The sequence below is a fragment of the Gymnoscopelus microlampas genome (assembly GCF_963454915.1).
Source record: "Gymnoscopelus microlampas genome assembly, chromosome: 11".
In the NCBI taxonomy this organism is placed as follows: Eukaryota; Metazoa; Chordata; class Actinopteri; order Myctophiformes; family Myctophidae; genus Gymnoscopelus; species Gymnoscopelus microlampas.
The window spans coordinates 45,636,316-45,656,656 of record NC_139948.1 but is presented as its reverse complement, the minus strand read 5'-3'; the positions used below and the strand labels follow the sequence as shown (position 1 = coordinate 45,656,656).

At 42.9% G+C, this 20,341-nt stretch overlaps 1 pseudogene across 1 annotated transcript in view; it reads right to left on the bottom strand.

Annotated features, from left to right (window-relative positions):
- LOC311054798 (casein kinase II subunit alpha-like) overlaps positions 1-10,487 on the bottom strand; it is a 33,562-nt pseudogene extending 23,075 nt beyond the window's left edge. The window contains exon 1 of the transcript in view: positions 10,173-10,487. The product of the transcript in view is annotated as a casein kinase II subunit alpha-like (transcript). The remainder of the gene's footprint in view (positions 1-10,172) is intronic.
- Positions 10,488-20,341: the final 9,854 nt, after the last annotated feature.

The following is a 20,341-nucleotide window of genomic DNA, read 5'->3' as shown; positions in this document are numbered from 1 at the left end:
GGTGCTGTTTGTGGAGGTGAAGCAATGTGAAGGTGAAAGGCAATGAGGGCAAAGAGTGTGGCGAGGGGTGTGATGTGAAGGCCAATGCAACAGCAGAGGACGTCCACCTGAGGACAACAGATGTGCGCAAGGATGTCTGTGTCGTGCAGACAATAGAGTGAAACACAGACACTCTGTGTGACAGAGAGACACAGATACACACACACACACACGCACACGCACAAACACACACACACACACACACACACACACACACACACACACACACACACAGCCACACAGACACACACACACACACACACACACACAGACACACACACAGACACACACACACGCGCACACACACGCACACACAGACACACAGGCTGTAGTTGTGTGTGCATGGTGGTGATGTGAAAGAGTAGGTAGTACATGGATGACAGTGGACTGCATGAGTGGAAGTAATGAGAATTGCATTAGGCAGTACCTTGCTCGTGAGGCAGCTGCAAGGAAGGGCCTGCTGTGTGTGCAGCGTGCTCCGGTGTGTGGTGACTGTGTTGATGGTGTTGTTGTTCTGTGCCAGTAGGCAGGTGTGTGCTGAGGCGATTGGGTTGATGGTCTGCACCTAATAATGGAAGACAGTTGAGGTGGATATATTTGTTGCATTGGAAAGGCAAGTAAAGGCATCAATGAGCAATGTGTTTTTGACACGGTAGGTGTACTGTGGAAGAGAAGTAGGTGAGGGTGATGTGGTGAGGATGTGAAATAAATATGTCCCTGAAGTGAAGAGAATGTGTTGGAGGGTCAATGTAATAGCATGAGTCATCACATGTGGCATGGGGCTGGGTGAATGTGCGTGTCCGTGTGTCTGGCGGCTGTTGCTGGTCGTGCGGGTGTGTGTCCTTTGCGAGAAGTTGAGCTGAGAAGTGAAGATAGTTAGAGATGAGGTAGTGGAATGAGCAGTAATGGCATGTGGATGTGATTATTGCAAGGACGGCTGCGTGTTGCAGACGTTAAAGGGCCACGCACATAGACAGACACACAGACTGGCAGTGTTCCTCTGTGTGCATGTTGGTGATGTGAGGGAAAAGGTTGTACATATGCTTTTGCGAAGAGAATGGCTGGAAGTTGGGAATGCAGTAAAGTCTACCTTGGCTGTCAGGCAGCTGCAATGAAGGGGTGTGAAGTTGTCGTTGTGGTGTGGCATCATGACCTAGCCTGGTAAACCCTCCCTCCGGAAATCTCATTTCCATTTGATTTCAGGAGTGAGTCTGGCCTGAACCGCCTTCCTGCAATATTCGCTCTGTACGCCGAACTGACGAGCCTATCAGCGTCGTCGCACATCGTTCTGTGATTGACAGCGACAGTTGGCCAATCAGGTGGCGAGTTCGAGTGAGCCCGAATGAAGCCGAGTGCAGCCTGAATGGGGCCGACAAAAGACGAACGGCAGCCATTGTTGTTTCTGCGAGTGCCGTGACTTCTTATTTTCGGTTTTAAAACGGTCTCAAACTTCTTTTTTGAGGCACGGAATTTACTATTAAGATATCGTTTGGATAGAATTTAGTTGTTTAACTTCATATATGTGGTCAATTAATCATGACAGAGCCTATTTAAAAATATAAATTTAGAGAACCGGCAGGGGCGGGGAGTGACACGCATGTATCCCAATAAGGCAACCTATTCTGGGCATGGCCGTCCCAAAAGTCCCAATAGGGTCTGGCTGCAGACTGAAGCGCAAAATGATGACGTGACCGGGGGGCGGGACCTCCTCTGATGGAAACCTCCTTTCGTGGACCTCGTCCAGAGAACGGAAACGGAAATGTATTAAAGGGGTGTTTCTTTTCTTTTTTTCTCCGGAAACGGAAATGTATTGTTTTCTTAAATGAGGTTTTGATTATTTTAAATCACGCTAAATGGCCGCCGTTTGCCCGGGCGGCCACCCCGGGAGCCGGGGTGGGCACCGACGCGTGCGCACCCCCGGCCCGGATCCAACGAGCCCTCCGCCGGCCCCGTGCGACCCACGGTCCGGGAGGTACCGGCCGTTTTAGCCCGAAAAAGAGCAGTTCGACAAGCCTGAGAGACCGAAAAAAGTTGAGATTTTCGGCCGGGGGTCCTCCAGGGGGTCCCCGGGGACCTAAGTTTGAAGAGGCTTAATGGTGATTATTTAGTGAATTATGGAATTATGGATTTGTTTGTTTTAACAGAACATTTTATTAAATAAGTTTTATAGAGGCTTGATTATTTAGTGAATTATGGATAATTTGTTTGTTTTAACATAACGTTAATATATGTTTTCGCGATAATATATTTGTGTCTCTATAATATTAATATATGATAATATATAATAATATAGATGTCCCCTGGTTCTTTTTGAAAAATACAAAAAATCTTCTAAGTACAAAGTACCACCAGGTCTCTGCGGAGGGGGGTCCGCTCCACCCAACCACGTACCCATGATCGGGGTGCCTCGGTCTGGGTAGAGAGGGACCGCCAAAGGGGGTCCCTGGTTCTTTTTGAAAAATACTGTGGAGGGGGGTCCGCTCCACCCAACCACGTACCCAGGATCGGGGTGCCTTGGTCTGGGACGGACCCCCTTTGGCGGTCCCTCTCTACCCAGACCAAGGCACCCCGATCCTGGGTACGTGGTTGGGTGGAACGGACCCCCCTCCGCAGAGACCTGGTGGTACTTTGTACTTAGAAGATTTTTTGAATTTTTCAAAAAGAACCGGAGGACCCCGCGGGGGTCTCTCTCTACCCAGACCAAGGCACTCCGATCCTGTACGGGGCTGGGTGGAGGAGACCCCCCTCCGCAGGGACCTGGTGGTACTTTGTACTTTGAATATTTTTGGTATTTTTCAAAAACAACCAGAGGACCCCGCGGGGGTCTCTCTCTACCCAGACCAAGGCACTCCGATCCTGGGTATTGGGCTGGGTGGAGGAGACCCCCATCCGCAGGGACCTGGTGGTACTTTGTACTTTGAATATTTTGGTATTTTTCGAAAACAACCAGAGGACCCCCTTCGGGGTCTCTCTCTACCCAGACCAAGGCACTCCGATCCTGGGTACGGGGCTGGGTGGAGGAGACCCCCCTCCGCAGTGACCTGGTGGTACATTACATTACATTACATTACAGTCATTTAGCAGACGCTTTTATCCAAAGCGACTTACAATAAGTGTATTCAACATAGGTAGGGAACGAAAACTACTAATCACCAGAAGTTTTAAGTACATTTCCTGCTAAAACAAGCAACCAAGAGTATACCTAGCGCTAAGGTAAAAGTGCAATATATCAGCTACCTACTTTCTTAAACAGATGAGACAAAAATGGCAAAATCAAATGAGCACGAGCTAAAACAAATAAGTGTATCGACTAAACAAGATCCAATAAAACAATACAAAAATAAAACAAGAGTTCGTACAACTAGTTAACAACAAGTAGGCCAGGCAAAGAGGAAGGATAGTGTTTCCTGAAGAGGTGGGTTTTCAGCCTGCGGCGAAAGATGGGCAGTGACTCTGCTGTCCTGACTTCAGTGGGAAGTTCATTCCACCACTGTGGGGCCAGAACAGAAAAAAGTCGTGACCGTGTCGATCGACCAGAAGGACCGTTGAGTGGCGAGGGAGTCAGTCGCCCCGAGGTGGCAGACCGGAGTGGTCGGGCAGGGGTGTGGGCATTGACCAAAACTCGGAGGTAAGAAGGAGCTGTTCCTTTCACTGCTCTATAGGCTAGCACCAGGGTTTTAAACTGAATGCGAGCTGCTACGGGGAGCCAGTGCAGAGAACGGAGAAGGATAGTTGTGTGGGAGAACTTGGGGCGGTTGAACACCAGACGAGCCGCAGCTTTCTGAACAAGCTCCAGAGGTCTGATGGCTGATGCCGGAGCACCAGCAAGGAGGGAGTTGCAGTAGTCCAGGCGGGAGATGACAAGAGCCTGGATGAGCACCTGGGTACTTTGAATATTTTTGGTATTTTTCAAAAACAACCAGAGGACCCCGCGGGGGTCTCTCTCTACCCAGACCAAGGCACTCCGATCCTGGGTACTGGGCTGGGTGGAGGAGACCCCCCTCCGCAGGGACCTGGTGGTACTTTGTACTTTGAATAATTTTTGGTATTTTTCAAAAACAACCAGGAGACCCCCTTCGGGGCCCGGGGGTCTCTCTCTACCCAGACCAAGGCACTCCGATCCTGGGTACGGGGCTGGGTGGAGGAGACCCCCCTCCGCAGGGACCTGGTGGTACTTTGTACTTTGAATAATTTTTGGTATTTTTCAAAAACAACCAGGAGACCCCCTTCGGGGGTCCCTCTCTACCCAGACCAAGGCACCCCGATCCTGGGTACGGGGCTGGGTGGAGGGGACCCCCCTCCGCAGGGACCTGGTGGTGCTTTGTACTTAGAAGATTTTTTGGATAGCCATGGGCGGCAGGCATCTTTATATATTATTATATATTATCACATATTAATATTATAGAGACACAAATATATTATCGCGAAAACATTTTATTAACGTTCTGTTAAAACAAACAAATTGTCCATAATTCACTAAATAATCACCATTAAGCCTCTTCAAACTTATTTAATATATCAATGATATAAATAGGTTACCACTGGAAAAACACGTTCATTTTAAAATAATAAACAAGACTTATCCATAAAGTAACATTGATTTGTAACAGTGTTCAATAAAGTTTTGAAAAGAAAAAAGTGAACAGTCACGGAGCCCCGCCCCCTCCTCCCTACTGCGCGCTGCAGTGAGGGGTACACCCACGACCGGGGACCCCCGGGGACCCCCGGCGAGGCCTCGACCCGGCCCAGGGAGCCCCGAGGCTGGGTACTCGCTCCACTCCGGGGACCCCCGGCCCGGGGGTCCCTGGCTCCAGAGGCTCCACCCCGGCCACTCGGCCGCTCGGCTCAGTTAGTGCCCCCAGTGGTTAAAACACAATTATGCAGGACCTCTTCTGCTGGAACGTGACGTCACCACCTCAGCCGTGTTGAGCTCGTCTCGTGGAACAGGTCTGCAGCCAGACGCTTCTCAAAAGTCCCGTTGCGTCACATAGTCTGGAGGTCGTCAAAATGAACTGCTGATTGGCTGAAGGGGAAAAACGATCATTGGTTGAAGGGGTTGTCAGTCAACGGTATTACTCCCGCCCAACTCCAGCCCACAGCGAATATTGCAGAAAGGCGGTTCAGGCCAGACTCACTCCTGAAATCAAATGGAAATGAGATTTCCGGAGGGAGGGTTTACCAGGCTAATCATGACCGGCATCTGAGAAGTGATGTGGCATGTACAGTATATGAGGTACACATTGGATGAAAAGGATTAAGTGCAGGTGGGAGACGTGGCATGCTTTGGGTGGACATAGAATGTGCGAGTAGGTGAGTGTAGTCATGATGGGAAAGTGTGTGCCAGTAATGAGCAGTAATGCGATATATGTGAATCAGTGAGACAAAAGAAGTGGTGGTGTGTTGTTGTGCTGGGCAGAGCATATGTTGGTGATGAGAGATTATAGGTGGGAAATAGTGTAGAGTGGAAAGACTGCATGGAAGGGATGAGGACAACAGAAGTCATTACCTTGGCTGTCAGGCTGCTGCGGTGAAGGTGTGGGAGGTAGGGCTGGTGGAGTGATGTCGTGCTTGTCAGCTGAGAAGTGAGGTATGCATGTTAATAGGTGTTGAATAGGATTGACTGCATGTGTGGTGACACACACACATATGTATGCATAGTGGCTGTGGCATGATGTGTAATGCTATGCGCAAGGGAAGAGCTAAGGACATGCAGTGGAGGGGACTGCATAGTGAAAGAGACGTACAGAGAAGGTGGTGAAATGGAAGTGCTGCATTACCTGATGTGTGTGGCAAGCGTGGCCGCTTGCGTCGTCTAGCCAATGCAGGCCTTTTCCTTTTCATGACTGCCAGACAATGTGACGGTCCCAAGCAGGAGTGGGGTGGTTGTAGGTAAACTGTGAAGTAGGGAACATTGTGAGGCAGTGTAAGTGTGGTTTGACACCTTGTGAGGGCAAATGAAAATGTAATAATGGTGTGTACAATACAGCAGCGTTCCTCATAGACATGCTGTGCAAAGTGCTGTGGCCAGCGAGAAGCAGCAAAAGGCACAATAGGATTGACAACGTAAAAGAGGGCCGAAGAAAACAATGTCTTGAAAGTAATGGGTCCAAGACAACATAACAGGCAGTGAGGCAAAGAGTGAAGAGATGAATTAGAACATACAGAGTGGGAAGAGAGGAATGGAACTGAGTGCTAGAGTGAACGAAGAAGTGTCGGCGTGTGCTTAGAAACACACGTGCAGTAAGTGGGGCCACAGACAGCGTGTGAGGTGATGGGTGTGTATGGCGTTGTTGTGATTCAGTTAGATGGAGACATGGTGGCAGTTGTGGTGCGCAACGGCTCCTTAGTATAGTTTTGTGTGTGAAGAAGTTGTATTGAATGATGTACTGCCTTGGCATGAGATGACATTACATTGTTGGTATGTGAAGGCGTGATAGCATGTGAAACATTTGTAGTGGCAGTGTGTTAAAGAGCAGTGTGCTGAGGTGGTTTGTAAACATGTTATGGCATTAATGTTAGCAGTCATGAAATACAGGGGAAAAAAGCAGCATCCGTTTAGAAAACAATCATACATGTGCATAGAAAGAGTGTGAATTAGCATGGAGAAAATGCGAGGTTGTAAAAAGCATGGAGATAAGATGGGAAGATGAAAGAAAGAGGTGAAAACATGAGTGTTAAAAGAGACAAGGAAGGCCTGGACCACTCAATGATTAACCAAAATACACATTCTATATTTGTTAAAAGTGTACAAGAATATGAGATACTGAATATAGTAAAAACATTCAAAAACAAAAAGTCCACTGACAGTACCAACATTGACATGACACTAATTAAGGATATAATAGATACTATAGTCACACCACTCACACATATTTGTAACCAATCATTCTCAACAGGTATTTTCCCCAAAGCCATGAAAACAGCCAAAGTCATTCCCATCCACAAAGGCGGCGATAAACATCAATTCACCAACTATAGACCGATCTCCTTGTTATCACAATTCTCAAAAATACTAGAAAAATTATTTGTTACAAGGTTAGACAGCTTCATAGAAAAACATCAACTACTGAGTAACCATCAGTATGGTTTCAGATCCAACAGGTCCACATCGATGGCAGTAACTGAGCTAGTGGAAGCAATTGCAACCAACACTAACAATGTGTAATAACCAAATACAACTGTCGGGGTATTTATAGATTTAAAAAAGGCCTTTGACACCATAGATTATAAGATATTACAAAAAAAAATGGAAAGGTATGTGGTATCAGAGGAGTCGCCCATGCATGGTTAAATAGTTACCTAAATGACAGACAGCAATTTGTTCATATGAACAATGTTGACTCAGATTTGCTTAATACTACATATGGAGTGCCACAGGGTTCCGTATTGGTCCCAAAATTATTCATCATGTACATAAATGACATATGCAAAGCATTGCCACGGATGAAGTGCGTCCTATTTGCCGATGACACCAGTCTATATAGCTCTGGGAAAGACCTCGGGCAGCTCCTGCAGGCAGTGGAAAGAGAACTAGAGATCCTCAAGAAGTGGTTTGATATCAACAAATTATCATTGACCTTATCCAAAACCAAATATATCATCTTCTCCAATAGAAAAATGAAGACTCCAGTCAAATTATGAATCAATAACATCGATATTGAACGAGTGTATGAGCATAAATTATTGGGAATTACAATAGATAATAGACTCAGTTGGAAACCCCATATAGATAACACAAAAACAAAAATATCAAAATCAATTGCAATATTATATAAAATGAAACATTTAGTAAATAAGAATTCACTTCACATACTGTATTGCTCCCTCATACTTCCATACTTAACCTACTGTGTGGAGGTATGGGGGAACACATACAAATCAACCACAAAACCAATCTACATGCTACAAAAGAAAGCAATATGAATCATAACCCAAAGTGATTACCTTGCACCCACCAACCCACTCTTCATCAGTACAAAAACTCTCAAGTTAGAAGATCTAGTGGACCTAAATACAGCTGTAATCATGCGCAAGGCACATAATACTTCCACCCTGCATGCAGGAACTGTTCGAGGCTAGGGAATCCCAGTATGCACTCAGGGGTACGTGTATATTTAAAACAAGAAGTTCTAGGACCAACATAAAAGGCAGGTGTATATCGGTAAAGGGGGTGAACTTATGGAATAACCTAGATAGAGAACTAAAAATGTGCAAAACTGTCACTACATTTAAAAAGATGTTAAAAAATAAGTTACTAAACAAATATAAAACTTAACATAATGATACAGCATTCAAACTAACAGTTAATAATAATTAAAAATACCACTGTACAGAAGAAAAAGTTGCCTTATTTAATGTGCTTCTCCTTGGACATAGTTACGTGCCTGTGTGAGTGTATGTACTGTATGTACGTGTATAAGTGTGTAAGCATTATAGGGGTGTAAGTGCTGAGGTGATTATGTATGTGTATGTAAATCTGTGTGTGGAGCCAGAACCTCATTCTGTGACCTACTAGTCACAGAGTATGGTATGGTGAAGCATCAGTGTGTAGAAAAGGGCCCATATTCTGTGGTTAAAAAGCCACACAGTATGGTCTCTGCCGCTTGGTGTAGGTCAATGGTGAACCAGAATCAAACTATACTTCTTTTCCTGTCTTCTGCCTGGAAAGTCCTTCTGAATTATGTTTTTTTTTCTCTATATAATAATGGTTGAAACTTATATTTATTTTGTATTGAAACCTTTGTTAATTTTGGAACTTTTGTTACTCTTCAAATTAGACTATGTAAAAGTTGTCTTTTGCTTAGATTTGTCTTATCTTTGTTAAAACAAATGTTTGCCTAGATTTCTTTTTTCTTTCTTTTCAATTTATCTGATGAATTTAGCTTAGTCAAACCAATGTGTTACTATTTTATTTATTTTTTTCAAAAAGGGTAGGCAAAATAAGCTTCGGCTTCAGCCTACACCTTTTCGGTGCCACTTGTATAAGTGGACTCAAATGTATTTATGTATTTCTGTTCTTTTAAATGGACCGAAATAAAGATTTACTATACTATACTATACTATTGCTGGTGAAATGTAGAACTAAAAGGCTGTCTCTTTTACTTTATAGGCAAAGACGCGCTGTGATTGGCCAGTAGTCAGGAAGCCTGCCTTCTCCAAAATGGTGGCCGCGATAGACGCCTCATAGCCGGAGTAAGAGTCTACCTTTATATGTCTATGGTTGGCATTCCTGAACCTGTGGAAATTAGGTAGCTTTGCCATCAGTGAGGTGCGGCAGCGGGTACAGGTGTCCCCAGGGCGTTCGTGGTGGCAGCAGAGAGGAGGGGTGGGCCGGTGAAGGGGCCCACCAGGGTAGCAGTAGACGCTGCAAAAAAACTGGAAAAGCGGAGATGCCTGTAATCATGCTGGCCGTGCTAACAGGCTGATGTATTCCCACTGGGCAAGTTCGCCGAATCATTCACAATGGGGAAGAAGTAAGGGTGGTCCATGGCCTCGCGGGCCGTCAGTCGGACCTGGTGGTCGTAACGCAGCAGCTTGTCCAGGAAGTCCAGCGCCTCGGGGCTTACTAGGTGCTGGTTCTCACTGTTCACAAAACGCTCCCACTTCTTACGAGAATGTCTTCCTAGGATGTTGCTGAAGCGAGGTTCTAGCTCAATGTTGTACTTGTCGATGTAGTTGTACAGGTCTTCGGTACCGAGTACCTTGGCTATTTTCCCCAACTGGTCATAGTTGTCGTGACCTTGGAAGAAATGCTCCTTCCTGAAGATCATGCTGGCAAGCATGCAGCCCAGGCTCCACATGTCCAGACTGTAATCGTACATCTTATAGTTCACCAGGAGCTCTGGGCCTTTGAAGTTGCGTGAAGACACACTCACGCTGTATTCCCTCCATGGGTGGTAGAACTCGGCCAGACCCCAGTCGATGAGGCGCAGCTTGCGGTGTTTGTGATCAATCGCGACATTCTGCGGCTTTACATCCCGATGGATGATTCCCATGCTGTGGCAGCAATCCAGGGCCTTGAGAATCTGGTACATGTAGAATCGGATGTCGTGGTCGTTCAGGTTCGGGTACAGTTGCCTGTTGTCTGAGTTGTTAACATGCTCTAAGACCAGGGCGGGCGTTTGAGATACCGGGTCTTTAACGATATCGATCAGGGAGATGATGTTGGGTCCTCCGCGCAGGTTCTCCAAAATCTTGATCTCACGCTTGATTCTGTTCTTATGCTTCACCGGCTTGAGGATCTTCACCACCACCATCTCGCTGTTTGTGACGTTGATCGCTTCAAAGGCCACACTGTATTTGCCCTGCCCTATCTTCCTAACCAACTGAAAGTCGTCCAGGTTTCCCCATCGGACCACCAGGGACTCGTAGTCCCAGTACTCCTTCGGCTGGTGCAGTGTGTTGACCTCGGTGTACACGCGTGCTTGGCTTGGCACGGGTCCTGCCATGTCTGACAAATATGGCAGCGGAGGTGGAGAGCTGCTACCGCCAACAAAGAGAGGGAGGCAGGGAGGACAACGATGACAGGTTGGGTTATTTTTGTTCCAAACGGGACAGTGGGTATTGCAGCTGCGTTTTTACCAGGTTGGTGACTGTTCCGTCGTCCCTCGCCAGTGGATCCACTTGTGTGCGATTTCCCGCGGTCTCAGAGGGCATATGGCCGTGCAGCGCTTCTATTTACTCAGATGACAATCAATCTGGCCCCTGTTGATGTCATCGATGACGTCATGAGGAGGGCAACCAACAATGGTATGCCTTCTCGATGATGTCACTGGTAGGCGGTTTCTGAACTGTCCACAGCCCTCCTCTGAGAGACAGAGACACAAATTGTACCATCGTATAATAGTGAGGATCAGTTATATGAAGATAGGTTGAAAATGTGTGAAGTGGTCCTAGAAATACTCTGTTACAAGTGAAAGCCCTGCATAAAACTACAAAAGTATTGGTGTTAATATACTGTATACATAAAGTGCCAAAACTAAAAGTATTATGAAGAATGTCCCATTTCCCTTTTTTTGAAAGCTTTCCAAACCTGTCAAATCTTTAAAAAATAGCAGATATACAAGCGTAAGATGTGTCATGATGCGACGCTTTGTGTGCTTGTAGATCAGCTTTTTGACTAGCCTAAATATAGGACTTAATTAGTTAATGTATGTTTTGTAATTGTAAAAAAAAATTCCAGGCTTTTCACACTAATTAGAAACTCAAGGTAATATTTGAGGTTTAAGGGAGAGGTGGCAGGTCAAAAGTTGTAAGTCTACAGCAAACACCTCTCCCCTTGACAGAATGACTGAATCTACTAGATTCACTGATGATCAGGGTTCATTATGACACAACTTTTTTTGAGTTGTAGGTTATTGTTAAAAACAATCTGTTGAAACAAAAAAATGCAAAGGATGGTTGGAGAGCAAACAGAGGGATGTTTAATGTTATCGTCACATATTCCTTATTGTCATATCTTAAGGGACCTCAAAAAATCACTTTCACTTCATACTTTAAAATGTTCATCTTACTGTGGACATGTTTGCCTGAAAAGGAATCTTTGAAATGTTGCATAGTTTTAGAATTGTACTCCTTTAAAAGTTCAGAGATTTAGAATGGAGGCGGATGGAAGGTTTTGGGACCTCAAAAAAACACTTTCACCTAGAAACTCCATTCACAGTTCAAAAATTCCACCTTACAGAGGTTATAGTGGTAATGTACGCCCTGGAATTTGCATGTTCTCCCCGTGTCTCCTAGGGTAGTTAATACCCTCACAAAAACATGTAGTAATCCTGGTCACTATACTGCCTCCCCCTGCTCAGCCGGGGCGCCTGATGGAGGAGAAGGGAACTGGTTGGAATAACGTGTTCCTTCCACGCGCTATGTCCAACTAGGGAAACTCCCCCCTGTCGGGTGATAAGAAGCGGCCTGCTTGCTCCTCATGCATTGAAGGAGGCATGAGCTTCAGCTTGGGCTCTCCCTAGGCTGGCAGAGGGTAGGTAGTGCCCAGGATTACATAGGCAATTGGCACTGGGTGAAATAAATGTGGGTTACAAAATCGTGGGATAAAATTTATAGATAAAAAAAAAAATCCAGCTTACTGTGGACATGCATGCTTGAGATTTCTTTTTTTTTTAAAACCATTTGTAATTTTGGAGATATTTAACTTTAAGCGCCCCATGCATTGTTGATGCGGCAATGGATATTTAAAGGCAGGCTTACAACTACATACTTACACCTAGTAGCCTCATTCATAATTTAAAATGTTCATCTTACTGTGGACATGTTTGCCTGAAAAGGAATCTTTGAAATGTTGCATAGTTTTAGAATTGTACTCCTTTAAAAGTTCAGAGATTTAGAATGGAGGCGGATGGAAGGTTTTGGGACCTCAAAAAAACACTTTCACCTAGAAACTCCATTCACAGTTCAAAAATTCCACCTTACTGTGGACATGCATGCTTGAGATTTTTTCTTTGAAATCATTTATAGTTTGGGAGATATTTAACTTTCAGCGCCCCATGTGTTGTCGATGCGGCAATGGACATTTAAAGGCAGGCTTACAACTACATACTTCCGCCTAGTAACCTCATTCATACTTTAAAATGTTCATCTTACTGTGGACATGTTTGCCTGAAAAGGAATCTTTGAAATGTTGCATAGTTTTAGAATTGTACTCCTTTAAAAGTTCAGAGATTTATAATGGAGGCGGATGGGAGGTTTAGGGACCTCAAAAAAAACACTTTCACCTAGAAACTCCATTCACAGTTCAAAAATTCCACCTTACTGTGGACATGCATGCTTGAGATTTTTTCTTTGAAATCATTTATAGTTTGGGAGATATTTAACTTTCAGCGCTCCATGCATTGTCGATGCGGCAATGGACATTTAAAGGCAGGCTTACAACTACATACTTACGCCTAGTAACGTCATTCATACTTTAAAATGTTCATCTTACTGTGGACATGTTTGCCTGAAAAGGAATCTTTGAAATGTTGCATAGTTTTAGAATTGTACTCCTTTAAAAGTTCAGAGATTTATAATGGAGGCGGATGGAAGGTTTTGGGACCTCAAAAAAACACTTTCACCTAGAAACTCCATTCACAGTTCAAAAATTCCACCTTACTGTGGACATGCATGCTTGAGATTTTTTCTTTGAAATCATTTATAGTTTGGGAGATATTTAACTTTCAGCGCCCCATGTGTTGTCGATGCGGCAATGGACATTTAAAGGCAGGCTTACAACTACATACTTCCGCCTAGTAACCTCATTCATACTTTAAAATGTTCATCTTACTGTGGACATGTTTGCCTGAAAAGGAATCTTTGAAATGTTGCATAGTTTTAGAATTGTACTCCTTTAAAAGTTCAGAGATTTATAATGGAGGCGGATGGGAGGTTTAGGGACCTAAAAAAAAAACACTTTCACCTAGAAACTCCATTCACAGTTCAAAAATTCCACCTTACTGTGGACATGCATGCTTGAGATTTTTTCTTTGAAATCATTTATAGTTTGGGAGATATTTAACTTTCAGCGCCCCATGCATTGTCGATGCGGCAATGGACATTTAAAGGCAGGCTTACAACTACATACTTACGCCTAGTAACGTCATTCATACTTTAAAATGTTCATCTTACTGTGGACATGTTTGCCTGAAAAGGAATCTTTGAAATGTTGCATAGTTTTAGAATTGTAGAGAATTGTAGAGAGCAAAGATTTATAATGGAGGCGGATGGAAGGTTTTGGGACCTCAAAAAAACACTTTCACCTAGAAACTCCATTCACAGTACAAAAATTCCCCCTTACTGTGGACATGCATCCTTGAGATGTTTTACTTTGAAATGATTTGTAGTTTTTGAAATATTTAACTTTAAGCGCCCCATACATTGTCTATGGCAATGGATATTTAAAGGGAAAAGGGTACAAAGTTTTCCAGGCTAAGTTAACAGAACAAGACAGAACCTCTGCGGTGCAGTGGTTTAGATACAGGACTTGCAACCAGAAGGTTACTGGTTCAAATCCAACCAGGACAGGTTTCCAACCAACACCTGACTCTTGCACCTTTATCTGATCTTTCACTGAAGTCCGTGTAAGAGACCACAGAAAGTATGTAGCATGGTGGAGCGGTGGTTAGGATTCAGGCCTTGCATACTGAAGGTCCTGAGTTCAAATCCCGCAAGGACATCTTTCTAAATTTTATCTGGGGCTTTTACCTTTATATAATCTTTCAGAAAATACCACGCAAGTCAACAGTACGGGTAAGGACCTCTGTGGTGCAGTGGTTTAGAAACAGGACTCGCGACCGGAAGGTTCCCGGTTCAAATCCAACTGGTGCACCTTTTTTTTTCTTTCCCAAGACTCAAGACCCAAAAGAGTCTTGAGTCGAACAATTCCTCCCGCGGAGACATCGAATTTCTCTTTTGGGCCTTGAGTCCCAAGACTCAAGGCCAAAAAGAGAAATTCGATGTCTCCGCGGGAGTAATTTAAAGGCAGGCCTACAACTACATACTTATGCCTAGTAACCTCATTCATACTTTAAAATGTTCATCTTACTGTGGACATGTTTGCCTGAAAAGGAATCTTTGAAATGTTGCATAGTTTTAGAATTGTACTCCTTTAAAAGTTCAGAGATTTATAATGGAGGCGGATGGAAGGTTTTGGGACCTCAAAAAAACACTTTCACCTAGAAACTCCATTCACAGTACAAAAATTCCCCCTTACTGTGGACATGCATCCTTGAGATGTTTTACTTTGAAATGATTTGTAGTTTTTGAAATATTTAACTTTAAGCGCCCCATACATTGTCTATGGCAATGGATATTTAAAGGGAAAAGGGTACAAAGTTTTCCAGGCTAAGTTAACAGAACAAGACAGAACCTCTGCGGTGCAGTGGTTTAGATACAGGACTTGCAACCAGAAGGTTACTGGTTCAAATCCAACCAGGACAGGTTTCCAACCAACACCTGACTCTTGCACCTTTATCTGATCTTTCACTGAAGTCCGTGTAAGAGACCACAGAAAGTATGTAGCATGGTGGAGCGGTGGTTAGGATTCAGGCCTTGCATACTGAAGGTCCTGAGTTCAAATCCCGCAAGGACATCTTTCTAAATTTTATCTGGGGCTTTTACCTTTATATAATCTTTCAGAAAATACCACGCAAGTCATCAGTACGGGTAAGGACCTCTGTGGTGCAGTGGTTTAGAAACAGGACTCGCGACCGGAAGGTTCCCGGTTCAAATCCAACTGGTGCACCTTTTTTTTTCTTTCCCAAGACTCAAGACCCAAAAGAGTCTTGAGTCGAACAATTCCTCCCGCGGAGACATCGAATTTCTCTTTTGGGCCTTGAGTCCCAAGACTCAAGGCCAAAAAGAGAAATTCGATGTCTCCGCGGGAGTAATTTAAAGGCAGGCCTACAACTACATACTTATGCCTAGTAACCTCATTCATACTTTAAAATGTTCATCTTACTGTGGACATGTTTGCCTGAAAAGGAATCTTTGAAATGTTGCATAGTTTTAGAATTGTACTCCTTTAAAAGTTCAGAGATTTATAATGGAGGCGGATGGAAGGTTTTGGGACCTCAAAAAAACACTTTCACCTAGAAACTCCATTCACAGTTCAAAAATTCCACCTTACTGTGGACATGCATGCTTGAGATTTTTTCTTTGAAATCATTTATAGTTTGGGAGATATTTAACTTTCAGCGCCCCATGTGTTGTCGATGCGGCAATGGACATTTAAAGGCAGGCTTACAACTACATACTTCCGCCTAGTAACCTCATTCATACTTTAAAATGTTCATCTTACTGTGGACATGTTTGCCTGAAAAGGAATCTTTGAAATGTTGCATAGTTTTAGAATTGTACTCCTTTAAAAGTTCAGAGATTTATAATGGAGGCGGATGGAAGGTTTTGGGACCTCAAAAAAACACTTTCACCTAGAAACTCCATTCACAGTTCAAAAATTCCACCTTACTGTGGACATGCATGCTTGAGATTTTTTCTTTGAAATCATTTAGTTTGGGAGATATTTAACTTTCAGCGCCCCATGTGTTGTCGATGCGGCAATGGACATTTAAAGGCAGGCTTACAACTACATACTTCCGCCTAGTAACCTCATTCATACTTTAAAATGTTCATCTTACTGTGGACATGTTTGCCTGAAAAGGAATCTTTGAAATGTTGCATAGTTTTAGAATTGTACTCCTTTAAAAGTTCAGAGATTTATAATGGAGGCGGATGGGAGGTTTAGGGACCTCAAAAAAAACACTTTCACCTAGAAACTCCATTCACAGTTCAAAAATTCCACCTTACTGTGGACATGCATGCTTGAGATTTTTTCTTTGAAATCATTTATAGTTTGGGAGATATTTAACTTTCAGCGCCCCATGCATTGTCGATGCGGCAATGGACATTTAAAGGCAGGCTTACAACTACATACTTACGCCTAGTAACGTCATTCATACTTTAAAATGTTCATCTTACTGTGGACATGTTTGCCTGAAAAGGAATCTTTGAAATGTTGCATAGTTTTAGAATTGTACTCCTTTAAAAGTTCAGAGATTTATAATGGAGGCGGATGGAAGGTTTTGGGACCTCAAAAAAACACTTTCACCTAGAAACTCCATTCACAGTTCAAAAATTCCACCTTACTGTGGACATGCATGCTTGAGATTTTTTCTTTGAAATCATTTATAGTTTGGGAGATATTTAACTTTCAGCGCCCCATGTGTTGTCGATGCGGCAATGGACATTTAAAGGCAGGCTTACAACTACATACTTCCGCCTAGTAACCTCATTCATACTTTAAAATGTTCATCTTACTGTGGACATGTTTGCCTGAAAAGGAATCTTTGAAATGTTGCATAGTTTTAGAATTGTACTCCTTTAAAAGTTCAGAGATTTATAATGGAGGCGGATGGAAGGTTTTGGGACCTCAAAAAAACACTTTCACCTAGAAACTCCATTCACAGTTCAAAAATTCCACCTTACTGTGGACATGCATGCTTGAGATTTTTTCTTTGAAATCATTTATAGTTTGGGAGATATTTAACTTTCAGCGCCCCATGTGTTGTCGATGCGGCAATGGACATTTAAAGGCAGGCTTACAACTACATACTTCCGCCTAGTAACCTCATTCATACTTTAAAATGTTCATCTTACTGTGGACATGTTTGCCTGAAAAGGAATCTTTGAAATGTTGCATAGTTTTAGAATTGTACTCCTTTAAAAGTTCAGAGATTTATAATGGAGGCGGATGGGAGGTTTAGGGACCTAAAAAAAAACACTTTCACCTAGAAACTCCATTCACAGTTCAAAAATTCCACCTTACTGTGGACATGCATGCTTGAGATTTTTTCTTTGAAATCATTTATAGTTTGGGAGATATTTATCTTTCAGCGCCCCATGCATTGTCGATGCGGCAATGGACATTTAAAGGCAGGCTTACAACTACATACTTACGCCCAGTAACGTCATTCATACTTTAAAATGTTCATCTTACTGTGGACATGTTTGCCTGAAAAGGAATCTTTGAAATGTTGCATAGTTTTAGAATTGTAGAGAATTGTAGAGAGCAAAGATTTATAATGGAGGCGGATGGAAGGTTTTGGGACCTCAAAAAAACACTTTCACCTAGAAACTCCATTCACAGTACAAAAATTCCCCCTTACTGTGGACATGCATCCTTGAGATGTTTTACTTTGAAATGATTTGTAGTTTTTGAAATATTTAACTTTAAGCGCCCCATACATTGTCTATGGCAATGGATATTTAAAGGGAAAAGGGTACAAAGTTTTCCAGGCTAAGTTAACAGAACAAGACAGAACCTCTGCGGTGCAGTGGTTTAGATACAGGACTTGCAACCAGAAGGTTACTGGTTCAAATCCAGCCAGGACAGGTTTCCAACCAACACCTGACTCTTGCACCTTTATCTGATCTTTCACTGAAGTCCGTGTAAGAGACCACAGAAAGTATGTAGCATGGTGGAGCGGTGGTTAGGATTCAGGCCTTGCATACTGAAGGTCCTGAGTTCAAATCCCGCAAGGACATCTTTCTAAATTTTATCTGGGGCTTTTACCTTTATATAATCTTTCAGAAAATACCACGCAAGTCAACAGTGCAGGTAAGGACCTCTGTGGTGCAGTGGTTTAGAAACAGGACTTGCAACCGGAAGGTTACTGGTTCGAATCCAATTGGTGCACCTTTTTTTTTCTTTCCCAAGACTCAAGACCCAAAAGAGTCTTGAGTCGAACAATTCCTCCCGCGGAGACATCGAATTTCTCTTTTGGGCCTTGAGTCCCAAGACTCAAGGCCAAAAAGAGAAATTCGATGTCTCCGCGGGAGTAATTTAAAGGCAGGCCTACAACTACATACTTATGCCTAGTAACCTCATTCATACTTTAAAATGTTCATCTTACTGTGGACATGTTTGCCTGAAAAGGAATCTTTGAAATGTTGCATAGTTTTAGAATTGTACTCCTTTAAAAGTTCAGAGATTTATAATGGAGGCGGATGGAAGGTTTTGGGACCTCAAAAAAACACTTTCACCTAGAAACTCCATTCACAGTTCAAAAATTCCACCTTACTGTGGACATGCATGCTTGAGATTTTTTCTTTGAAATCATTTATAGTTTGGGAGATATTTAACTTTCAGCGCCCCATGTGTTGTCGATGCGGCAATGGACATTTAAAGGCAGGCTTACAACTACATACTTCCGCCTAGTAACCTCATTCATACTTTAAAATGTTCATCTTACTGTGGACATGTTTGCCTGAAAAGGAATCTTTGAAATGTTGCATAGTTTTAGAATTGTACTCCTTTAAAAGTTCAGAGATTTATAATGGAGGCGGATGGAAGGTTTTGGGACCTCAAAAAAACACTTTCACCTAGAAACTCCATTCACAGTTCAAAAATTCCACCTTACTGTGGACATGCATGCTTGAGATTTTTTCTTTGAAATCATTTATAGTTTGGGAGATATTTAACTTTCAGCGCCCCATGTGTTGTCGATGCGGCAATGGACATTTAAAGGCAGGCTTACAACTACATACTTCCGCCTAGTAACCTCATTCATACTTTAAAATGTTCATCTTACTGTGGACATGTTTGCCTGAAAAGGAATCTTTGAAATGTTGCATAGTTTTAGAATTGTACTCCTTTAAAAGTTCAGAGATTTATAATGGAGGCGGATGGAAGGTTTTGGGACCTCAAAAAAACACTTTCACCTAGAAACTCCATTCACAGTTCAAAAATTCCACCTTACTGTGGACATGCATGCTTGAGATTTTTTCTTTGAAATCATTTATAGTTTGGGAGATATTTAACTTTCAGCGCCCCATGTGTTGTCGATGCGGCAATGGACATTTAAAGGCAGGCTTACAACTACATACTTCCGCCTAGTAACCTCATTCATACTTTAAAATGTTCATCTTACTGTGGACATGTTTGCCTGAAAAGGAATCTTTGAAATGTTGCATAGTTTTAGAATTGTACTCCTTTAAAAGTTCAGAGATTTATAATGGAGGCGGATGGGAGGTTTAGGGACCTAAAAAAAAACACTTTCACCTAGAAACTCCATTCACAGTTCAAAAATTCCACCTTACTGTGGACATGCATGCTTGAGATTTTTTCTTTGAAATCATTTATAGTTTGGGAGATATTTATCTTTCAGCGCTCCATGCATTGTCGATGCGGCAATGGACATTTAAAGGCAGGCTTACAACTACATACTTACGCCTAGTAACGTCATTCATACTTTAAAATGTTCATCTTACTGTGGACATGTTTGCCTGAAAAGGAATCTTTGAAATGTTGCATAGTTTTAGAATTGTAGAGAATTGTAGAGAGCAAAGATTTATAATGGAGGCGGATGGAAGGTTTTGGGACCTCAAAAAAACACTTTCACCTAGAAACTCCATTCACAGTACAAAAATTCCCCCTTACTGTGGACATGCATCCTTGAGATGTTTTACTTTGAAATGATTTGTAGTTTTTGAAATATTTAACTTTAAGCGCCCCATACATTGTCTATGGCAATGGATATTTAAAGGGAAAAGGGTACAAAGTTTTCCAGGCTAAGTTAACAGAACAAGACAGAACCTCTGCGGTGCAGTGGTTTAGATACAGGACTTGCAACCAGAAGGTTACTGGTTCAAATCCAGCCAGGACAGGTTTCCAACCAACACCTGACTCTTGCACCTTTATCTGATCTTTCACTGAAGTCCGTGTAAGAGACCACAGAAAGTATGTAGCATGGTGGAGCGGTGGTTAGGATTCAGGCCTTGCATACTGAAGGTCCTGAGTTCAAATCCCGCAAGGACA